At 44.5% G+C, this 22,843-nt stretch overlaps 1 protein-coding gene across 1 annotated transcript in view; it reads left to right on the top strand.

The window, feature by feature from the left end:
* Positions 1-22,843, top strand: part of AANAT (aralkylamine N-acetyltransferase) — a 61,471-nt gene that overhangs the window by 27,211 nt on the left and 11,417 nt on the right. The window contains exons 2-5 of the mRNA XM_075349568.1: positions 10,606-10,735; positions 12,174-12,306; positions 12,452-12,589; positions 22,309-22,342. The gene's annotated coding sequence lies outside the window, so the exon portion shown is untranslated. The remainder of the gene's footprint in view (positions 1-10,605; positions 10,736-12,173; positions 12,307-12,451; positions 12,590-22,308; positions 22,343-22,843) is intronic.

The following is a 22,843-nucleotide window of genomic DNA, read 5'->3' as shown; positions in this document are numbered from 1 at the left end:
ACCTTTTGTGTACTGTCTTGACTACGATGAGTCCCCAACGGTAGTCCGCTCCCCGGTGTATGGATGCCGGAGGAGCCCGTTTGCCCGCAGGCGCTGGCCCTTGGGTCTCTAGCCTTAGGCGGTAGCTGTATACCCTCACGGTACGGACGGTTGCCTTCTAACGGGTCTTTGGTTGTTAGGAAACCCCTGGGGTTCCTGTCACACTCGGATTTGACTGTTGATGGCGACTCCAAGCCTAGTCTGGGTCCGATGGCCCTGCCTGTGTGTGCTGGCTTCTCTTCGCTCCCCGGTCGGTACCGGCGGGCTAACGCCCGACCCCGGTCCTACGGTTCCGCGTCGATCCACCACTCCTGCACATGGCCACCACCGTCTGCCAACCTTGTTGTCAGTGCCTGGGCCACAAACCCAGACACTCTCCACTTGACTCCTCTCACTTCAACCTCTTGAACTTCACTCCTTCACTCCTAAACTGAACTGTCACTTTTCCCGCCTCCAGGCCTGTGAACTCGGTGGGTGGGGCCAACCGCTTGGCTCCGCCCCACCTGTTGTGGACATCAGAACCCTGGAGGGAGGTAACAAGGGTTTTGTGTTTGGCTAATGTTACTGTCTAGTGGAGGTGGGGGTGTGTGTGTGTTACCTGTGACGACCTGGCTAGTCCAGGGTGCCACAATATCCTGGTCGGATCATGCCCCCATTTATTTGACTATTCGAGAGCAAAATTCGCCGGTGGCGAATCAATGCCTTCTAGCTTCCAAACAAGTAGCTGAGGAACTAAGATCTGACCTCAACGAATTTTTCAAATGTAATGATAATAACGAAGTAAAAGAGGAGTCATTGTGGTCCTCTCACAAAGCTAATATTAGGGGTTCATTCATAAAAATCGCCACTAGGGAGAAAAAAAGACGTCAGGCAGCTTCCAAAGCTATCCTAAACCAAATCAATTTCCTTGACTCTCTTAATAAATCCTCCCCAAGTCCCTCTGTTTCGAACGATCTCAGAAAACTAAGACTACAGCTCCGCCAATTGCTCTTGGTGGACTATGAGAAAAATTTGAGAGCTTTTAAGTTAAAATTTTATGCCATGGGTGACAGGGCAGGAGCCTTATTAGCCAGGAGAGTCAAAAAAAAGAGAAGTACAAAACAAAATAAAGTTCCTTAGATCAGGCCCTCATTCAAAAATTCGCAACCCAACAGAAATCGCCAATGCATTTGCTGACTTTTACCAATCACTATACAACCTTAAAGATGACCTTACCGCCCCAAAGCCCTCCCAAGACACAATTAGCTCCTTTTTAAATAGCATTAACCTCCCCCGGTTATCCACAGATCAGCTAAAATTGCTCCATATGCCCTTCTCTATGCAAGAAGTTCGCCAAGCAATTAATTCGGCAAAAAGAAACTCAGCTCCTGCCCCAGACGGGCTCACTAACACATATTATAAACAATTCACTAACTATCTGTCCCCATTTATCCTGAGAATCTTCTCCTCTTGGCAAGAATCAGCAGCTATCTCGCCAAGTAATCTTGAGGCCATAATAACTACCTTACCTAAACCGGGAAACCCCCCAGTTAACCCCGGAAACTTTAGGCCCATATCCCTTTTGAATTGCGATGTAAAATTGTATGCAAAAATTATTTCGGCCAGGATTCATAAAATTCTCCCGAAACTAATTGCTCCAGATCAGTTGGGGTTTGTGGCGGGCAGACAGGCGAAGGATGGAACAAAAAGGATGCTGGACCTGATCGCACTAGTTGAGAAAAGGAAAACCCCCAGTGTGCTCCTGTTCCTAGACCCAGAAAAAGCGTTCGACAGGGTACACTGGGGTTACATGAAATCGGTACTAGATAAGTTTGGATTTGAAGGCCCTATTTTCTCTGCTATAATGGCGCTTTATTCTAGTCCCAATGCTAAGGTATCGGCGTCTGGGTTTATGTCTCGGAGCTTTGAAATCACTAATGGGACATGTCAAGGATGCCCCCTCTCCCCTATTATTTATGCTCTTACCATAGAACCCTTGGCCCAGGCCATTCGTGAGTGTCCGCAGATTTCGGGAGTGAAAGCAGGCAAGATGGATCATGCGATCAGCTTATATGCAGATGATGTCATCCTATCGTGTACCAATGTGGTGGTGTCCCTGAAGCATATAATGGAGTTTTTGACCTCTTTTTCACAAATCTCGTACTACAAACTAAACGTTAATAAATCCCTAATTTTTCCGCTTTTCCTGCCTCCCGCTACCAAAACCGCCTTATCTCAGTTATACCCCTTTAAGTGTAAAGAGGATGGCATCCCTTACCTGGGTATAATACTGGCCCCACTTTAAACCATAATTCAAAAAAAATATGATAGCTCTACATAATTCACTAGAAAATGAACTTGCCCGCCTCACTCTGCTTCCCCTGTCCTCGATGGCAAGAATGCAGACTTTCAAAATGATATGTCTCCCAAAAATCATCTACCTCCTGAGATGCCTCCCCTTGGCAATCCCACACCGCTATTTATCTAAAATCCATTCACTAATGGGAAAATTCATTTGGGCTGGGAAAAAAACAAGAATAGCCCTGCGCTGTATGCATGCACCATTGAATGGCGGAGGCATGGGTATCCCAAATATTCTAACCTATCATAGAGCTGCCATTTTGGAGGCGGCTCGTGACTGGTGGAAAAACGAACTGGACCAGAGATGGTTGCAAATCGAACATTCCTCAATCAATTGTCACACCCCTAAACAGTTCATTGAATCATTAATTCTAGCCCCCTCTTCCCATGGTTATCTTCTTCCCACAACAGCAACACTGAAGAAAAATTGGAGCGAGTGGAGTGGAACAGTGTCACAAGCTTTAAGACCTAATATCCCCCTGAGAGCGCTTGAATCCTTCATCCCAAATTTAAACCTTACCTCATGGGTAAAAAAAGAGCCTGTGGTGTTAGCGGACCAATATAAAGATGGAGTTTTACTTCCCTACTCAGAGATGTGTGAGAAATTCAATCTTCCTCGGCACAGCTTGTTCCAATTTTTCCAGTTGCGCCACTTTCTCATAAACGCTCCAATGTTCTCCAACCCTCTAGTAGCTGACCCCATCTCAATTAAAAACTTCTTTCAAAATAGTAAAATTAAGGGCCTCTCATACGTCTATAAATTACTAAATCGCCCGCTAGATGATAAACAATTCCCCTACATGCTTAAATGGGAGAAGGATCTTTCCTCCCCACTCCCAACTCAGGCCTGGCACTCTGCCTCAAAGTGGATCCAAAGATTTTCCTCATGCCTTAACCATATTGAACAACTAAAAACAATCCACCTGAGATGGTATAATTTCCCCACCAAATTAGCAACCTTTTCTCCAAATACGTCCACACTGTGCTGGAGGGGCTGCAACCACAGAGGTACTTTAAGTCATATGTGGTGGTTCTGCCCAAGGACCTTTGAATTTTGGAATTTAGTTTTTGAAATGACCCGGGAGGTCACTGGTCTCCGGATCCCCCTGTCCCCAGCCCTCGCCGTTCTACATATGGGTATAGACACAATTCCTGACCCCTTTAAAACCATTATCTCCCATTTCCTTATTGCAGGTAGGCATTGTTTAGCTTACAGGTGGAAGTCCCCGCTGTCCCCAACTAGGACAGAGCTAACAGACAGGTTGAATCTACAGTGGGTATATGAAACAAGTTTAGCTTCTAGTCTGAAAAAGAAAAAGGCAGTGCTGGAACAATGGGCCCCCTGGGCGACTTCTCCATATGCCGCGGCTCTCCCGCAACCTTCTTACCCCCCACAGTTGCCAGGTTTCTCTGTACCTTGAAGTAACTTAGAGCTGGCCCCTTGAGACAGATAACCCCAGGTAAAATGCTAGACTCACTAATTTAAATTATCTATATGGCTGCTCATCCCCCCCCCTTTCCCCTATGTTTTTCCTTAGTTATCCCCAGTTCGTACTGTAGGGGTATTTAATGTCCCACAATGATATGTTGATATACCCTATATGTACTCTGTTTTTGTATTGTTACCTGTATGTGGTTTGACATGGTTAAATTTCTTTCTTATATGCTGGAAATTTAATAAAAACATTTATGATTAAAAAAAAACAAACAATGATTCATACAATTTATTGATGCAGTCATCAGGAATACCAAAGAATGCAGTCTTACATGCCTCCCAGAGTTCATCTAGATTCTTTGGTTTTGTCTTCCAAGCTTCCTCTTTCATCCTACTCCAAACATGCTCAATGATGTTCATGTCTTGTGACTGGGCTGGCCAGTCCTTGAGCACCTTGATCTTCTTTGCCAGGAGGAACTTTGTTGTAGAGATGGATGTATGAGATGGAGCACCATCCTGCTGCAGAATTTGACCCCTTTTATGATTCAGAATGTAAGAGGTAACTAATATTTCTTGATATTTTATGCTATTGATATGGCCTTCCACCTTGCAAATGTTTCGCACACCCCCATACTGAATGTAACCCCAGACCATGATCTTATGAACTTAACTGTTTTCTGGATCCATACGGGCTCCAGTAGGTCTCCTGCAGTATTTGCAGTGGCTGTGGTGTAATTCAACTGAAGATTCATCAGAGAAATCCACCTTCTGCCACTTTTCCAGCATCCACCTGTTTAGCAGGCTGTGGGACTTGGCAAATGCCACATGTTTTTTTTTAATTGCCTTTTGTTTAGTGCTGGCTTCTGGGCACTGATTCGACCATGGAGGGCATTTCAAGACAGAATCCTACAAACTGTTCTAGTTGACACAGGGACTTGAGGTGACCAGACCTTTTGGAGCTCTGCTGTAGTGGAAGAGGGGCTGGTTTTGGATTTTCTAACCAACAAATTTTCCTCCTGAGCAGTTGTCTTGCAGGGTCTGCCGGACCTGGGCTTGTCAAACATCTCCAGTCTCTACAAATCTTTTTTTAATTCTTTCTACTTGACGCTGAGACAAATTAAAGGTGCCAACCACCTCTGCAGTGGATCTGGTCTTCAGCCTCTTGATAATCAAGGCTTTGGTCGTAGGGTGGATTTTTGGCATGTTGTCAGAGGTCAAGTTTCAGTTCAACTGAAGGTCTGGGGTGCTGGGTTTCTTTTAATACACACCCACTAATTAACCGATCATTTACTGAGCACAGGTGAGTATGTAAACTAGGATTGGGCGCATTATATGACAAGGCGACAAAACGTTTGTCTTGCCAAAATCTGACCTTTCTGTGTTCATTAAATGATGAATATTTCAGCTTTGCAGCAACTTTATTTTCATAACATAAACCAAATTTGGGAGGGTTTCAGCTTTCAAAAGAGTCATTTATGAAACCAATGAATGAATGTAAAGTCAGGTTATAAGCTTTTATTTACGTAACATGGATAAGCAACAGAACTTTTGTCAGGGACTGTATGTGGCTGCTAGACAGTAGGCTCGAGAACCTCCTATTACCTGACGTCAGTGTAACGCCTTTACTGTCCTGCTTCTTCCCCCGCCAACACTTTCACCTTTTTGGCCATGCTACCCCGTCCTCAAATCCTGCTGCTGTCCCCTGGGGCCTGCGCACACTGCACAAGCCTCCTGGAAGTGTCCTTAGGCTGCACTAAAAGGGCTTTCTTAAAGGGACAGTACGCCCTGAGCTGGAAGCATCTCTCAGCCTGCTTAGAGGCATCAGGTATTTAAGCAACCCTCACCCTTTAGGCAGGTGCCCAAGCAATGCGTTCCTAACGTTGCTAGTTCTCAGGTTCCTTTGCGCTGCTGTTATTGTGTTGGGTGCTGCATTGCTGATGCTCTTCTGTGTTCCAGTGCATGACGACTCCGCTGCCGCTGCTACATCTATCCATACTTTCTACTGCTGCTGCAATTGTCCACTTCGACCGCTCCTAAGATACAGGCCATTGCTGCTGCAATTACCCATCTCAGGCTGCTGCAGCTGCAACTACCCATCTTGCTCGCTACTGCCGCATCTACCAGTCTTGGCCAAACCTACGATACCGGTTGCTCCTACTATCACAGACTAGATGTGCAAATACCTGTGGCGCCAGCTGCCGAAGCACCGTGATCCCCTAGGGCTGCCCTTGTCGGCTACCTACCAGCGTGTTAGCCTATCTCCACCTCCAGTGGCTTTAGTGAAGACTCAGTAGCCATTCACGTACGCTCCTCTAGGTCAGTGATCGGGGTCTTAGACCCAGTGGATCCACTTACCCCTTGCTCGCCCTGCAAGTGTTACAGTCAGCCACGGCTCCTCTTTTGATTAGCTGTACAAGCGTGACATTATCGTTGTGGCATGACACACATGTGATGTCATACCAGGCCAGCTAATCAAAAGAAGAACCACAGATGCAATATGGTAAGAGGTGGTTCACAGGGCTCCTGTCCAGTAGCCACAGATTACTGACATGGCCAATGGACTGGGTCTTGCAGCAGCTACATAGTGGCAGAGATGAATTTAATGCAAACCACCATGCAGGAGCTATCTGTATTTTATAGTTGACGCTCTAACAGGAATACCAACTAACTAACAGGTATTTGCAAGTATCTGTTTTATGGGCCCATAGAATCAGTTCTAACTAGTGGGATTAGTCTGTCACTGCACCTGTGACGCCCCTGGACTATCAGGTCGTTACAGGGTATTGGACAATCTACCCTCCCGTGCAGTATCCACCTCCCTCTTGGTTATGGGTCCCTAACCAAATGGTGTTGTCTACATCAGCTAATCAAATCCTAGATACATCCTGTACTACACCCATCAGACACACCAATGGATGGCTTGAGTGGAATAGAGTCGCCCACCTGGGGGGTCAGGGAGGGACGGTGAGGAGTGTAGTCAGTATGTGTATTAGTGAGTTAGTGAGTGGTGGTTTGAGAGTAGCCCTCGAGCTGTGAGGAGCTCTTGTGGCGCCCTGGACTAGCCAGGTCGTCACAGGTAACACGAAAACACCCCCAACCCCACTAGACAGTAACATTAGCCAAACACAAAATCCTTGTTGCCTCCCTCCAGGGTCTGATGTCCACACCAGGTGGGGCGGAGCCAAGCGGTTGGCCCCACCCACCAAGGAGTTCACAGGCCTGGAGGCGGGAAAAGTGACAGTCGAGTTCAGTAGATGAGTTGAGGAAGTTGAAGTGAGGAGTGTCTGGGTTTGTGGCCCAGGCACTGACAACAAGGTTGGCAGACGGTGGTGGCCGTCTGCAGGAGTGGTGAATCAACGTGGAACCGTAGGACTGGGGTCGGGAGTTGGCCCGCCGGTACTGACCGGGGAGCGAAGTGAAGTCAGCACACACAGGCAGGGCCATCGGACCCCAGCTAGGTTTGGAGTCGCCGTCAACAGTCAAATCCGAGTGTGACAGAAACCCCAGGGGTTTCCTAACAGCCAAAGACGCGTTAGAAGGCAACTGCCCACACCGTGAGGGTATAAAGCTACCGCCTAAGGCTAGAGACCCAAGGGCCAGCGCCTGCGGGCAAACGGGCTCCTCCGGCATCCATACACCGGGGAACGGACTACTGTTGGGGATCCATCGTAGTCAAACAAGTACACAAAGGTGCAGGGAAAGACAGCCGCCATCACCTGTCCGGGGAGAGACACTGCAGCCGGCTGCGGGACCCGTCCATCCAGCCGTTTGGTTTACCGAGGACTTTGTGCATCTCTTACTGAGTGAGTACACCCGTGCCATCCGGCACCGCGCCGCGCTGTCCCTGCAACCCTGCACCTCACCAACCCCGTCTCCCCGTCACACCACCGGGCCCCGGGATTACCGACCCCTACCCACGGAGGGGGAAAACAACATCCCAGCTGCTCCCCACCATCGCTCCCGGAATCCCCGTCACCAGCAGTGGTGGTGCCCATCTTCACCACAACCCGTGGGTGGCGTCACGGACTAAATCCACCAAACCAACCACCCTTTTCCCTCACGGGCGAGGAGCGCCGCTCGAGTCCCCGGATCCGGCCCACCGCTCGAGCCACCGAGCAGCAGCCGCAGCAGCGCCGGACCCGAGCGTTAGCGAGCGCAGCAGCGGCGCCCTGCCGCCCGCGACACTCTGAGGAGGCCGGGAGCGGGGACTCCCATAAGAAGACTGTCTAGGTGGCAAACAGTGGTCTGGGCCTAGAGGAGTTGGACCCCCGGTCGCAGGGGATCGTGGCAATGGGCACGGATCTGTCAAGCAGGACAGCCGGCGGCCTTGCACCATCACCGGGCTGGGACCAAGGCACAACGGGATACGTGGACCCTAGGTCCGGGAGTAGCTGCATGCAACCCGATAATTTACCTGTGGAGAACGGAGCCTTCAATATTCGTTCCCAACCGCTCCAAAATCGGGGTACTAGCGCAACGAGGGGGATAGGACTTTCCACCCAAAACCGTCCAGAAAATCCCAAGCATGAACCCTGAGAGCAAGCTCCCACACTTAGCCATAGTGGGGAGCGGGACTCGGCAAGTTTCACACTACCGGGACCACCAGATTAGTAAACTTAGTGCCAGGAGGTAGGTCACGGATCATCAGGCAGCACCATTGGGGATGGGACCCGAACTAGCTCCCCTCAGCGGCAGCGGTGTCCAGAGATTTGGTTTACTTGGTTGTCGGTGTCTGCTTAATGGACTGAATGAGTACAAGAGTGATCCCTGCATCCCACGACCTTATTCCCCACACACCGAGTCCCGGGGCATCTCCCCCTACCTGTGGAGGGTTCTATCACCTTGCTGCCCTGTTCCATCATCCCCAGGTACTCCCAACTGCAGCGGTGGTACTCCTAATTACCACACACCACGGGTGGTGTCACAAACTCTATAACCCCTTGTAAATACCCTCTTCCTTTGATTGGCCGCCCGATCCCCGGGTTCGGAGACCCTCGAGCCACTGAGAACCCGGATCCGAACAGCTCGTCTGCTGCCACGGGGGCGGCACATACCTACTTGGGGATCCATGTCGTCTGCACCTTCAGATACTCAGTAAGAGTTATGGCTCACCCATGAATATACTGTATATGTGATATAACTGTCAAATTTGAACAGGTTCTTAAGATCATAGTAAGTGTTACCTGGGACCTGAGTGCCTGCCAGAAGAAACCTCTGGATCCTCCAGGGAGAACAGCTATGGAGGGTGCAGAGGCAATAGGTTTCATAGCCAAATGTCCTTCTGTTATATAACGAGACACCAGTATTATAAATGTTATATGGTAGGTAGTTCCCCTTTTAATAAATCAGCATTGGGGCTCAAAAGCTTCAAGTTATGCCCATAGAGTATCTGATTAATTGGGTCCACATACATGTAGGTGAGACTTTGTGAGTTGTCCCTTCTATTTTTAACAAAATCTAAATTTTAAAACGGCTCTATAGAAGAGATACCTCTTGACTGATCCTAATTCTGCATGTGTATGATTAGCAGTAAATGTTAGGCAATGTACAGAGACTCATAGAACAGTAGTAGTGCCTTGGTACAGCAATGGCGGGCAGCCATGTACACTACAATGTAGAACATTGTGCATGCAGAGATCCCTGGGGAGATGTGATGAGATGAGGACTAGTTCGGTGAAATGGGAACAAATGTTAACCTTTAATTCTCTGTACAGAGGTCAGGGCACCATGTAACTTGCATGTAGATAGATGACATTAGCTAAATAGAGGGCCCAGATACCCAGCTTCTTTCCATACTTAAAAAAACAAGAAACGATTTTAGGCCATGGACGAGGAAGAATATTTTCAATCTCATCCAATTACATATTGGGAAAAACAAGTGATGGGTGATAAATCTGAAATAAAAGACCCCGGAGAGACACCAAGTATCTAGAAAACAACTTTAATATCAACTTCTTTCTACTTTATTTATGTACTAACTCCTTTGCATAATTTTTTTTTTCTGGTGTTACCAAACTGGCCACTGATTGTATATGTCATATATGTCATTGGTGTAACAATTCTGTTCTATGGTGACAAATCAAATTCTGGCACAAAATGCAATTTTGTATTAAAATTTATATTTTGTCATGAAACAGTTCTCTGACCTAATTGTATGTTCTGTCATAGAATCATGTATTGTTTTCCTATACTTCATAGTAATTGAACCTTTTCACAAACTGTGGTGATTTAGAACAATTGTAGAGCAAAAAAAAACAAACAAACCAGGACTACAACAGTGCAGAGTGCAGGAACTGAGACTCACTGAAACATGACTATTTTGTAATAGTAGTAGGGATAAAACCTTCAAGAACACATCCCAACCCATGGGCTATGGCATATGTGGGTCAGGGTAAGCAGTGTGGATGGGGCAGGTAGCAGAAAACTGTCAAGCATCTGGAGTTACAAAAGTGCCTCTGGTGGCCAGGCAGACCCAAGGGTTCCTATGCCACATAAGAAGATAATGTTGTTATAAATAAGACATGACAGGGGGATTTAGGACCTTCAGGTTGTGCTTCAGCAGTGGCGCATCCAGGAGGGACAGGCGGGGCATTTGCCCCTGGTGAAGCCGGCAGCTGGGCACCATCAGGCCAACTGATGTGGATATCCGAGATGTCTCCCCAGTGGCTGCATTTTGCTGCCTGATGTAGTGTAAGTTGGCCATTTTCTGACCTGGCTGTCAAGCTGATAGCCAACTCAGAGAAGGTGCAGCGTGCTGACTTCCAGTGATCAATTGTACTTGTGTCTTTCAGGTGTGAGTACAACTGAAGCCCTGACCGCCGACACTTCCGGATCAGGGCAACGTCAGCAGCGCAATCAGATCATCTGATCATCCTGAAGACATCATTCGCTGGCACCGCAGAGGCGCACACAGAATTGGTGGTAAGTGCTCCAGTGGAGCTGAAGAAACCGAAAATTTATTGTTATTGAGGGAGTTTATTTGGGGACTTAGTTTGGGGAGCAAAGGGGGGCTGGGTGCTAACACAGAATGAGGAATGAGGGGAAGATGGGTGCTGATAAAGAATAATAGCAAAAGGGGGGGGAGTGGGACATTTAAGGACATAGTTTTTGAAGCCAGGGAGGGGATGGGTGCAGACAGTATGGAGAGCGAGGGGGATGTATGTGGACTCAGTATGGTGAGTGAAGGAGGGGATGAGTACGGACACAGTATAGGGAGTGAGGTGGGATGGTTGCAGACTCAACATGGTGAACCAGGGAGGGATGGATGCAGAGATGGGAGGGAATGTATGCATACACAGTATTAGGGAGCAAGGGGTATGGGTACGGACACAGTATAGCTATATGATGCAACACTATGCAATGGAGAGTATGGGGATGGGGGGGGTCATGTATGAAGAAACAGTATGATGGGAATATATGTGTACAAAGTATAGGAAGTGAGGGTGATGGGATGGGCACAGTATGGGGAGCAAGGGAATGAGATGAGTGCTGACACAAAATGGGGAGTGGAGGGTATGTGTGAGGAGACAATATGGGGAGTGAAGATGTAAATATGTTAGGAGACAGTATGGTTAGTGGGGGGATGTGAGAGGAGACAATATGAGGGAGGTGGGGGAAATATGTGAGGAGCCTTTTCAGAGGAATAGTGTGTGGAGACAGTATGAAGGGAGAAAATTGTGAGGTGCACAGAATAGAAACTAGATAGCGTTTGTGTGTGGGGGAGGCAGTATAGGGTGGAAATAGCATGGGGGGATATTGTAAGGGCACAGCCAGGAGGGGACAGTAAACCAGGAAGGGGAAGTGTGATGAGGCGGCACAGTATAAAGACTGGGAGGTATAGAAGGACACAGTGTGAAGAGGGGGCTCAGTATGGAAAAGAGAGGCCAGTGTGGAGGGCATATAACATAAGAGTTACAGTGTGTGCGGCACATGTTGTTCAGGGAACACAGTGAGGGGAAATAATTTATTCAGGGGCACAGCAGGGCAGATCTGGTTTATTCAATTTATTCAGTGTGTGATAGCCGCAGGTGCCATCTTGTGTTGGAGTGGATTTACTTTCATTTGATGCTGAAAGGGTTAAGGAGTCTTTCATGTCTGGCTAAGAATATTCATAGCCTTAATCACAGCTGTGGCATCTTGTCATCACGCCGTTACGCTAGATTTACCCACTCCTGGTTTTACTCCATGCCAGTGATAGAATCTCCATACTGACCACTTGTAAGGAGCCTGTCCCTGGAGTAGCTGAGGAGTTGTTTCATTTGTAGCTGTGAAGGTTCCAAGTAAAGAAACGTAGGAGGGTTACTTATTGTGTCTTTCCCCACTCAATTTCTCTTCCTTTCCTTGTGTTGCTTTATTGTAGTAGTGGGACTAGTGTCTTGATGACCTACTCACTGGTCAGAGTAAGTTCATGGTCAGCGAGGGCCTAGGAACGTGATGGCACATGGGGGAAAGACCTGTCTAGGGATGTTAAGGAGCTCCGGGATCAGTCACAGGTGAGTGTGAGGTGGTGACCTCTCTCCCTATTGCCAGGGCCTTTCTCTACATCTTCCCTGATTATCCCCATGGGTGTTGCGCCGCACGCCAGGCTTTCCCTCGTCCCAGCATGATAAACATTATAATCATTATGCTATTTTTAAGGGCATCGTGTTGCGATGTGCTGCAGAAGACTGGAGAAGATGCAAGTCTGCAGAGACAAGGTGTGGATTTGAAAAGTCATCATGGCATCTGGACAAGATGAAGTAGAAATTGCTATCACAGACAACTTCATCTATAAAGGTACCTGGATGTAAATGTTTGTTTGTGATACTGACTAATTGTCATCAGTACTGTGATTCCTATATTGTCCACAGTCTGATGATATCTGAGAACAACTCTCAGCATTACCTTACCATTGTTAGAGATATACTGGGAGTTGTCGGTTTATGCAATACAAATGTATTTGGGTCTAACCTGACATTACAATTGCTGTTCCATGTACTGAGAGTGGTTCTGGTAATGTATTTCTGTAGTGATGAGGGTTTTGATGCTTGTGATGTATTTTTGTGATGTGTTTTGTTCTGATCGTTTACACATTTAACAATTTGTAACTTGCACGATTGCATTATACATGCAAAGTCAAGCTATGTGCTCACGTTGTTTGTTTATGTGCTTCTTTTCTGCACATTAAAAAAGGATGTTTTGGCAGAAAAAAACAGCAGAAAAAACATGCATTTTTTATTGCATTTGCCCATTTTTTCATATGAATTTTTCCATGCTTTTTTTGTGCTTTTTTTAAGTCATGGCAGCCGCGGGGGTTCCTGTGCTGTACCCCCACGATCAACGCCGGATGTCCGGCTGATGTTACACAGCCTGGACCCGGCTCTCACTGCCCGGAGTGGTGCCCGTGCCGCTTCCGGCAGTTTAACCCCCTGAATGCAGGGAGAGGGATCGCTTACTTCTCCCTGGCGATCGGGTCCCTGGAATGCGATCATAGGGACCCAATCATTGGCATAGGAAACCTTGGTTGTCACAATGACGACCCCAGGTTACTGAACTACTGATCGCCTTACAGATAATGCTGTATGCATGGTGTGTGAGGCAAAGTGCTGCACTATAATCCACTGTAGTCCTTTTCTCAAGTCGCAATCTACAAAAATGCTAGTGCATGCCCTAATAATTTCCCGCCTCGATTACTGTAACATCCTCCTCTGTGGCCTCCCTGCTAACACACTCACCCCTCTCCAGTCCATCCTTAATTCTGCTGCCTGACTGATCTACCTCTCGCCTCAATACCACCCCGCTTCTCCTCTCTGTAAGTCCCTCCACTGGCTCCCAATCTTCCACCGTATCCAATTCAAACTACTGACACTGACCTACAAAGCCGTCCATAATCTGTCTCCTCCATATATCTCTGAACTAATTTCCCGCTACACCCCAACACGCCACCTCCGGTCCTCCCAAGATCTCCTTCTCTCCTCCTCTCTCATTCGCTCCTCATGCAACCGACTCCAAGACTTCTCCCGAGCATCCCCAGTCTTCTGGAACTCACTGCCTCAACACGTCAGACTATCTGCTAGCTTCAAACGGAACCTGAAAACTCATCTGTTCAGAAATGCCTATAATCTACAATGATATCACTGCTTCACCACCATGCGGAGCTGCGCCTGACAACCATCCGGAGCCGCCGCCCGACCACCGTGCGGAGCCGCCGCCCGACCACCGTGCGGAGCCGCCGCCCAACCTACACCCCACCTACTGTCTCCTCCCCAAAATCCTATAGGATCCTCTTCCCTCTGTACTAGTCTGTCTACTGTAACTTGTATACAGTGCCTACAAGTAGTATTCAACCCCCTGCAGATTTAGCAGGTTTGATAAGATGCAAATAAGTTAGAGCCTGCAAACTTCAAACAAGAGCAGGATTTATTAACAGATGCATAAATCTTACAAACCTATAAGTTATGTTGCTCAGTTAAATTTTAATAAGTTTTCAACATAAAAGTGTGGGTCAATTATTATTCAACCCCTAGGTTTAATATTTTGTGGAATAACCCTTGTTTGCAATTACAGCTAATAATCTTCTTTTATAAGACCTGATCAGGCCGGCACAGGTCTCTGGAGTTATCTTGGCCCACTCCTCCATGCAGATCTTCTCCAAGTTATCTAGGTTCTTTGGGTGTCTCATGTGGACTTTAATCTTGAGCTCCTTCCACAAGTTTTCAATTGGGTTAAGGTCAGGAGACTGACAAGGCCACTGCAACACCTTGATTTTTTCCCTCTTGAACCAGGCCTTGGTTTTCTTGGCTGTGTGCTTTGGGGCGTTGTCTTGTTGGAAGATGAAATGACGACCCATCTTAAGATCCTTGATGGAGGAGCGGAGGTTCTTGGCCAAAATCTCCAGGTAGGCCGTGCTATCCATCTTCCCATGGATGCGGACCAGATGGCTAGGCCCCTTGGCTGAGAAACAGCCCCACAGCATGATGCTGCCACCACCATGCTTGACTGTAGGGATGGTATTCTTGGGGTCGTATGCAGTGCCATCCAGTCTCCAAACGTCACGTGTGTGGTTGGCACCAAAGATCTCGATCTTGGTCTCATCAGACCAGAGAACCTTGAACAAGTCTGTCTCAGAGTCCTCCAAGTGATCATGAGCAAACTGTAGACGAGCCTTGACATGACGCTTTGAAAGTAAAGGTACCTTATGAGCTCGTCTGGAACGGAGACCATTGCGGTGAAGTACGTTACTTATGGTATTGACTGAAACCAATGTCCCCACTGCCATGAGATCTTCCCGGAGCTCCTTCCTTGTTGTCCTTGGGTTAGCCTTGACTCTTCGGACAAGCCTGGCCTCGGCACGGGTGGAAACTTTCAAAGGCTGTCCAGGCCGTGGAAGGCAAACAGTAGTTCCATAAGCCTTCCACTTCCGGATGATGCTCCCAACAGTGGAGACAGGTAGGCCCAACTCCTTGGAAAGGGTTTTGTACCCCTTGCCAGCCTTGTGACCCTCCACGATCTTGTCTCTGATGGCCTTGGAATGCTCATTTGTCTTTCCCATGTTGACCAAGTATGAGTGCTGTTCACAAGTTTGGGGAGGGTCTTAATTAGTCAGAAAAGGCTGGAAAAAGAGATAATTAATCCAAACATGTGAAGCTCATTGTTCTTTGTGCCTGAAATACTTCTTAATTCTTTAGGGGAACCAAACAGAATTCTTGTGGTTCGAGGGGTTGAATAATAAATGACCCTCTGAATAAACTTTTGACAATTTAAAAAAAAAAAATAAAAAAAAGAAATAACATTGTTTTTTGCTGCAGTGCATTTCACACTTCCAGGCTGATCTACAGTCCAAATGTCACAATGCCAGGTTAATTCCGAATGTGTAAACCTGCTAAATCTGCAGGGGGTTGAATACTACTTGTAGGCACTGTATGTATTCTGTATGTAACCCCTCCTCATGTGCAGCACCATGGAATTAATGGTGCTCTATAAATAAATAATACTAATAATAATAGGGGATTATAGAAACGCAGAAAATAAACGCAAGAAAAAAGAAGCAGCATGGGCACAGCAAGTCACGATTCTCATAGACTTTACTGGGATACTTTTTCCTTGCTTTTATTGATTAAAAGAAGCAAGGAAGAACGCATGAAAAAAAATGCAAAAAAAGTCACGTGGGCACACAGCCTAAAAGTATTGTACCCTCTGACAAGTTAAGGTTTGCTAGGTTTTTATTTATGTTAGGAGCATGTAAGGGGTTGTCTAAGTTTTTGATGAAAGTCTGTAGTCACTCTATGTGTCACTCTATGTGACTGCAGACTTCTGAATTCATACAGCACGCACACTGCATGCTGTCAGGATTCTCTGGTGCCAGTGATGAGAGTGAGAGGTCACAAAAGTACACCTATGCGACTTACATACATGCGGTTATGTGCCAACTAGACATGTCTGGTCTCACGCAATACAAGGGAATTGAGTGAGGCTGGACACGTCTTATCAGAATGAGGCTGGAAGTTCACAAATCGCATTTTTGCGCTCGCATGACTGTCCATTCTTGCCGCTGGCAGTACAGAATCCTAAAAGTGTGCGGTGCAAGAACTGTAAGAATTTGGAAGTCTGGAGTCATCTAGAGTTCAATCAGTGGTCCTGGGTGAAGTGCTGTCTGTCGTTATTGGCCGGTTCACCTTATGGTGTAACACCACACATCCAGACGAAACGCGTGTCGGGGCTTTAGCATTGCACCATCCAGAGGTATAACAGGAGCATACCCAGATAAAAATGGGCCCTCATGCAAGAACAATACTTGGGCCTCTGCAGTCCAAAAGTTCATCATAATGCACAATTCCTCCTGCTGAAGGTAGAAGTAGCCCCCTCACGTCTTGGGGTCCTGTGTGGCTGCCCACGTTACACCAATAGTCTATCCACTGCTGGTTATATGTTTTGCTCCATAAGGTTTGCCTGGAAGTAATAAGCAGTATATTATAAGCAGGCAGTGGTATAAATACAGTCATATGAAAAAGTTTGGGCACCCCTATTAATGTTAACCTTTTTTCTTTATAACAATTTGGGTTTTTGCAACAGCTACTTCAGTTTCATATATCTAATAACTGATGGACTGAGTACTATTTCTGGATTGAAATTAGGTTTATTGTACTAACAGAAAATGTGCAATCCACATTTAAACAAAATTTGACCGGTGCAAAAGTATGGGCACCCTTATCAATTTCTTGATTTAAACACTCCTAACTACTTTTTACAGACTTACTAAAGCACTAAATTGGTTTTGCAACCTCATTGAGCTTTGAACTTCATAGGCAGGTGTATCCAATCATGAGAAAAGGTATTTAAGGTGGCCACTTGCAAGTTGTTCTCCTATTTGAATCTCCTATGAGGAGTGGCATCATGGGCTCCTCAAAACAACTCTCAAATGATCTGAAAACAAAGATTATTCAACATAGTTGTTCAGGGGAAGGATACAAAAAGTTGTCTCAGAGATTTAAACTGTCAGTTTCCACTGTGAGGAACATAGTAAGGAAATGGAAGAACACAGGTATAGTTCTTGTTAAGCCCAGAAGTGGCAGGCCAAGAAAAATATCAGAAAGGCAGAGAAGAAGAATGGTGAGAACAGTCAAGGACAATCCAAAGACCTGCAGCATCATCTTGCTGCATATGGTGTCAATGTGCATCAGTCAACAATACAGCGCACATTGCACAAGGAGAAGCTGTATGGGAGAGTGATGCAAAAGAAGCCATTTCTGCAAGCACGCCACTGAGTCTCCTGAGGTATGCAAAAGTACATTTGGACAAGCCAGTTACATTTTGGAAGAAGGTCCTGTGGACTGATGAAACAAAGATTGAGTTGTTTGGTCATACAAAAAGCCGTTATGCATGGAGGCAAAAAACACGGCATTACAAGAAAAGCACTTGCTACCCACAGTAAAATTTGGTGGAGGTTCCATCATGTTTTGGGGCTGTGTGGCCAATGCCGGCATTGGGAATCTTGTTAAAGTTGAGGGTCGCATGGATTCAACTCAGTATCAGCAGATTCTTGACAATAATGTGCAAGAATCAGTGATGAAGTTGAAGTTACGCAGGGGATGGATATTTCAGCAAGAAAATGATCCAAAATACCGCTCCAAAGCTACTCAGGCATTCATGCAGAGGAACAATTACAATGTTCTGGAATGGCCATCCCAGTCCCCAGACCTGAATATCATTGAAAATCTGTGGGATGATTTGAAGCATGCTGTCCATGCTCGGCAACCATCAAACTTAACTGAACTGGAATTGTTTTGTAAACAGGAATTGTCAAATATACCTTCATCCAGGATCCACAAACTCATTAAAAGCTACAGGAAGCGACTAGAGGCTGTGATTTTTGCAAAAGGAGGATCTACAAAATATTAATGTCACTTTTATGTTGAGGTGCCCATACTTTTGCACCGGTCAAATTTTTTCTAAATGCGGATTGCACATTTTCATTTAGTACAATAAACCTCATTTCAATCCAGAAATATTACTCAGTCCATCAGTTATTAGATATATGAAACTGAAATAGCTGTTGCAAAAACCCAAATTGTTATAAAGAAAAAAGATTAACATTAATAGGGGTGCCTAAACTTTTTCATATGACTGTACATTCCTGTGTATGCAGCAGATGTAATACACGGCTTGTCCTGCAGGTGTCTCCCTTGCTCTACAGTGTAGTTCGCTCTCCAAGACTATAAATCCTGATTTACTTTAGTTCCTTTTATTACGTCTTTATTTATAGTTCATCTTAAATATTCAGCTGAGCTAAATAGCTAAGAAAACATCGTAAAACATGTTGTCTACTCTCTCACTAACAAAAATTATCGACAGCATCTATGGTTGCTGGCCATAATCGATGGCCAGATTATTGTAATCTGGGTAATATACGAATACTGAACAAGGCGCTACTTTGTTTATAGCCTTAAAGGCATATATGATATATTTACACTTGACCTGACAGCTGCTGTTGACTGATCTGAATCTTATTCTGTACCTATTTATAGGTCTTTAAGCGCATATTAATGTCCTGCTGTGAATATCCTATGAGTCTGATTGGCGCATTGACATCTTAATACCTCGCATAGCCTTCTTCATTAACATATAAATACCTAATGCAGGTAGTAGGTATTTCTATGTAAGGCTAAGGTCACATATCCAGTAACAGATCCTGTAGAGACCCTTTGGCAAAAAAAAAAGTCATGCAAACGCAACTTTTTTATCCATTTTCAAAAAATTGATTGTTGCAGAATCAATTTTTTTTTAACATTGGAGTCTATGGAAAACGGATCAGTTACCTGATTGCGTTTTTCTTTTATTTGTAAAGGATCTGGTTTTTTTTTCTTACTGGATCAGTTTCAAATGGAAGATAAATAGCAATCAGTTGACGGATCCGTTCTCCATAGTCTCCAATGTTAAAAAAAAAACTGATGCTGCTAAAATCAATATTTTAAAAATGGTTGTTTACACAATGTTTTTGCCAATGTATTGCTACTAGATCCGTTCTAACGGGTGATTAATGGACATGTGAACATAGCCTAACACATTAGCTTTTGTCTTTATGTATGTTCTGTAAATCCAAAAGTAAGGAAACTTGACAGATCCCTTATATTTCTATGGGTTGTGAACAAACATCATGTCACCCATTAAGTTGATTTATCAGTTTAATGTAGATGTTCAATAAGAAAAGACAAAAGTGTGGACTCCTTACACTATTAACTCATTAAATATTAATCAGGATTTTAAGAATTCAGGACCCCCCAACAACTGTTATTACCATAAATCTTATTAAAATATAGCTAGAAGAGCATAACAACCGTCATCAATTGCATCCAATATAAATTGGGTCACAAATAATTTGTACATATGTGTGTAAATCTAAGATATTCCCAATAGGACGGAAACTAATAAGACAAGTGAGACTCTTCAGTACTGGCAGACGAGGAAACTTTCATCCCTTGCTCTCCGCCAGTCACTAGCAAAATCTTAAACCCTTTCTAGACCCATCACGTGAGTGGTAAACAACTTAATTCAGAAGATGTCATCCTAAGCAGGAGCTCAGCCGATCAGTGGACACCAGCAACTGCTACTGAACTGCCGGCTCCTGTCTTCCGTAGCTTCTCCTTGGCCCCGGTTGGGAGCTGTCCACCAAGGTCGGTGCTAAACATAGGTGAGTAATCTCGTCCAAAAGATGCAAAAAAGTTCAGATTAACAAAAAAAGTTTTAGCACCACTGTATTAATATTTATTTTATTCAGCTTTAGCACAAAGGCAGCATAGACAGCCTTTACCTTCTAACGTATTTCCTATGTAAGTGCTTCATTTACCAACCTCTCCTCCGCAATTAACACATAGCAATTATATTACCAGGACCACTCTATTTCTGACGTCCGTCTCTCACGCCCTAGGATCTATAATTAACGCTGGGTACGGTTGTTTTGACAATTATTTTAAGTGTGGGTTGGTTCATGCGCCTCCTGTGTAGCGATGTTCAGGCTTTTCATTCATTGAGATGTTTGATTAAATTGTCTGAATGGTGAAAATACACATTTTTTTTGATGACCACCTTTTTAAATAATTGTACTAAAATATTTTATGTACTTTTTTCTTTTTCTAAAAATTAACAGATTTTTGTTCATTTTTTTGAAGATTAAATTGATCAGTCCATGACACGGTTAACTCTTTATTAATGTGGATACAGTTGTAAATACACGTTAGAAGAATGTTGGCAGATCCGGGGATCTTAAGTGATTCTTGACGCGTAGACTGTCTTCCAAAAGCCGCTGTTGGGAGAAATTAGGATGAGACATGTTGAATTTCAGCATGCCCAATACTATGTCCTGCAGGGAAATAAACATCCGCATAATCTGAGCATGAAGGTTTATAAAAAAAGTTAGGGAGCTATCTGTATGTGTATTGCCAACCTTAAAACTAAAGGATGACCCCCTTTAATATGAAAACACCTCCCTTATATCTTCCCTTTCCACCCTATTGCCTCCAATTTGTATGTTCTTTTTAACTTGCTGGACTTTTTGAGACTTTCTTACCACAGTAACTTTATGACCCCATCATGAACCCATTTCCTGACATTATTCTATAAATCTGCTCTGTAACCCTAGCCTGTCAATATATACATTTTACGTTAGGTCATGGATTGAACTCGATGGATTTAAGTCTACCTTCAACCATAAAACTATGAGACTATGAATAAAAAAGCCTGAAAATATGCACAATGTTTAACAGTTAATCTGGTCATACAAATTAAATAAAAGTTTTTAGAAATTTTGACCATTAAAGGGTTCTTCTCATCTCTAAGATCCTATCCTAATATGTAGTAGGTGTAATAATAAGAATATTAACAAATATCTCCAACTAGAAATGTAGTATAGTTCTCCTGATAAGCTATGTCTCTTACCTCATGTGCAGGACATTGCAGTAATTGTCCCTATATGCTTGGCCGTAACCTTGGATACCTAAGCTACTGTAATGCCCTGCACATAAGGTAAGTGACATAGCTGTTCAGAAGAACTATACCACATTTAGAATTGGAGTTATTTTCTAATATTCTTATTACACCTACTACATATTGGGATAGGATTTCGGAGATGGAAATAACCCTTTACTATTGTGGGCTGTCTTGGTGAAACAAGAAGTATTCCTTATTGTTCAAAACAACATTTGGGCACTTTAGAGAATTTTGGAAGATGATAGAAGCTGGCTAGTAAATGGCTATAAGACAAAAAAGCCACTGCCAGTGTAGTTGGAGATGTGTCTTGGGCTGTAGAGTAATTTTGATTGTTGATCCACATACATCCCATGTGTATGGTGGTCACCTTGATAGAATAAATGGATAGAGATTGCCCTTTATTAATAAGAATGTTATGGCATCGTAGCAAGAAATTAGGTCCCAATGGACAGACGACACCAATGCTGTGCATAGGCCATTTCTACTACTTGATAGGAAATGACCACTTCTCCTATGGTTGGGATTAATTTGCTCATACCACAAATTAGACTTCTGTGAACCCATACAATGCCATTCCTTTTCCACATGGAACCTAAAATAGTCAACTTGTGTCTGGTATTGTAGTTCATTCCCATCCACCTGAGCCGCTAGAAATGAATGGAACTGTGTTTGGAAGGTAGAAGCCATGTTTCGTTAATCACATCCAAACCCTTGTGATCCTTTACCAAACTGATTCTGGTCCCATTTCTTTACATTTTCTCAATTAACGCTAAATGATACCATGTAGGTTGAATTATAACCGTAAGAGGCTTCTCTCCTGTCCTCTGTGAAAGCACAGACGTTAGCCTACAAGTATAGTTATAGATTTCTTAAGCTAATTGGCTTAGCCCTTTTCTTGGCTTAATATAATTTGGCATTAAGTTTATTGGGAAAAGCTGTGGAAGTCTGAGCCAAGTATCCAGAAAGATTTAGTAAGTGTACGATATGTCTATACACTAGAAATTCAACAGGTTGTACCTTTGTTTTGTTTTTAGACCACCGTGGAACAAGCCGTCAAGTCGTCCACAGGTAAGAACCTAATATCAATTATAATCCAGGATTAACGTTCTACCTTCTAGAAACATACAGTTTGGTTCCTGCCTTATGCGCACAACTCAATTTGCTTTCAAAGACACCTATTTACAAGATTGAACCCTACACACTTTGAGAATCAACAGAGCAGAAGGTTGAATGGCAAATGGTCTTGATAGGCTCCCTAGCCATGGGGCTGGTGTTCCTAAGAGGATTCTTATTGAAAGAGGTGACCAAAACTTTGGGGTCATCTTTCTCCATATATACAAACCTCAAGTTGTTGATCATGCACTGGTTCTTATAGAAATGATTTGGTAATGTGTTATATGTGGTCCCATCATAGCTATCATATAATACAGAAAAAATGGCTTATGTTGCTATATTTTTAAACAAATTGTCCCATAACCTTGTTATGTCTCATTTTAGTGGGTCATAAGAATTCCATTTCACCATTAGAAACAATCAGTTCACCTACACAACAATTATAGTCAATTAATA

The sequence above is a fragment of the Anomaloglossus baeobatrachus genome, chromosome 5 (assembly GCF_048569485.1).
Source record: "Anomaloglossus baeobatrachus isolate aAnoBae1 chromosome 5, aAnoBae1.hap1, whole genome shotgun sequence".
In the NCBI taxonomy this organism is placed as follows: domain Eukaryota; kingdom Metazoa; phylum Chordata; class Amphibia; order Anura; family Aromobatidae; genus Anomaloglossus; species Anomaloglossus baeobatrachus.
The sequence above is the reverse complement of the archived record's forward strand: the minus strand, read 5'-3'. Positions and strand labels throughout refer to the sequence as shown.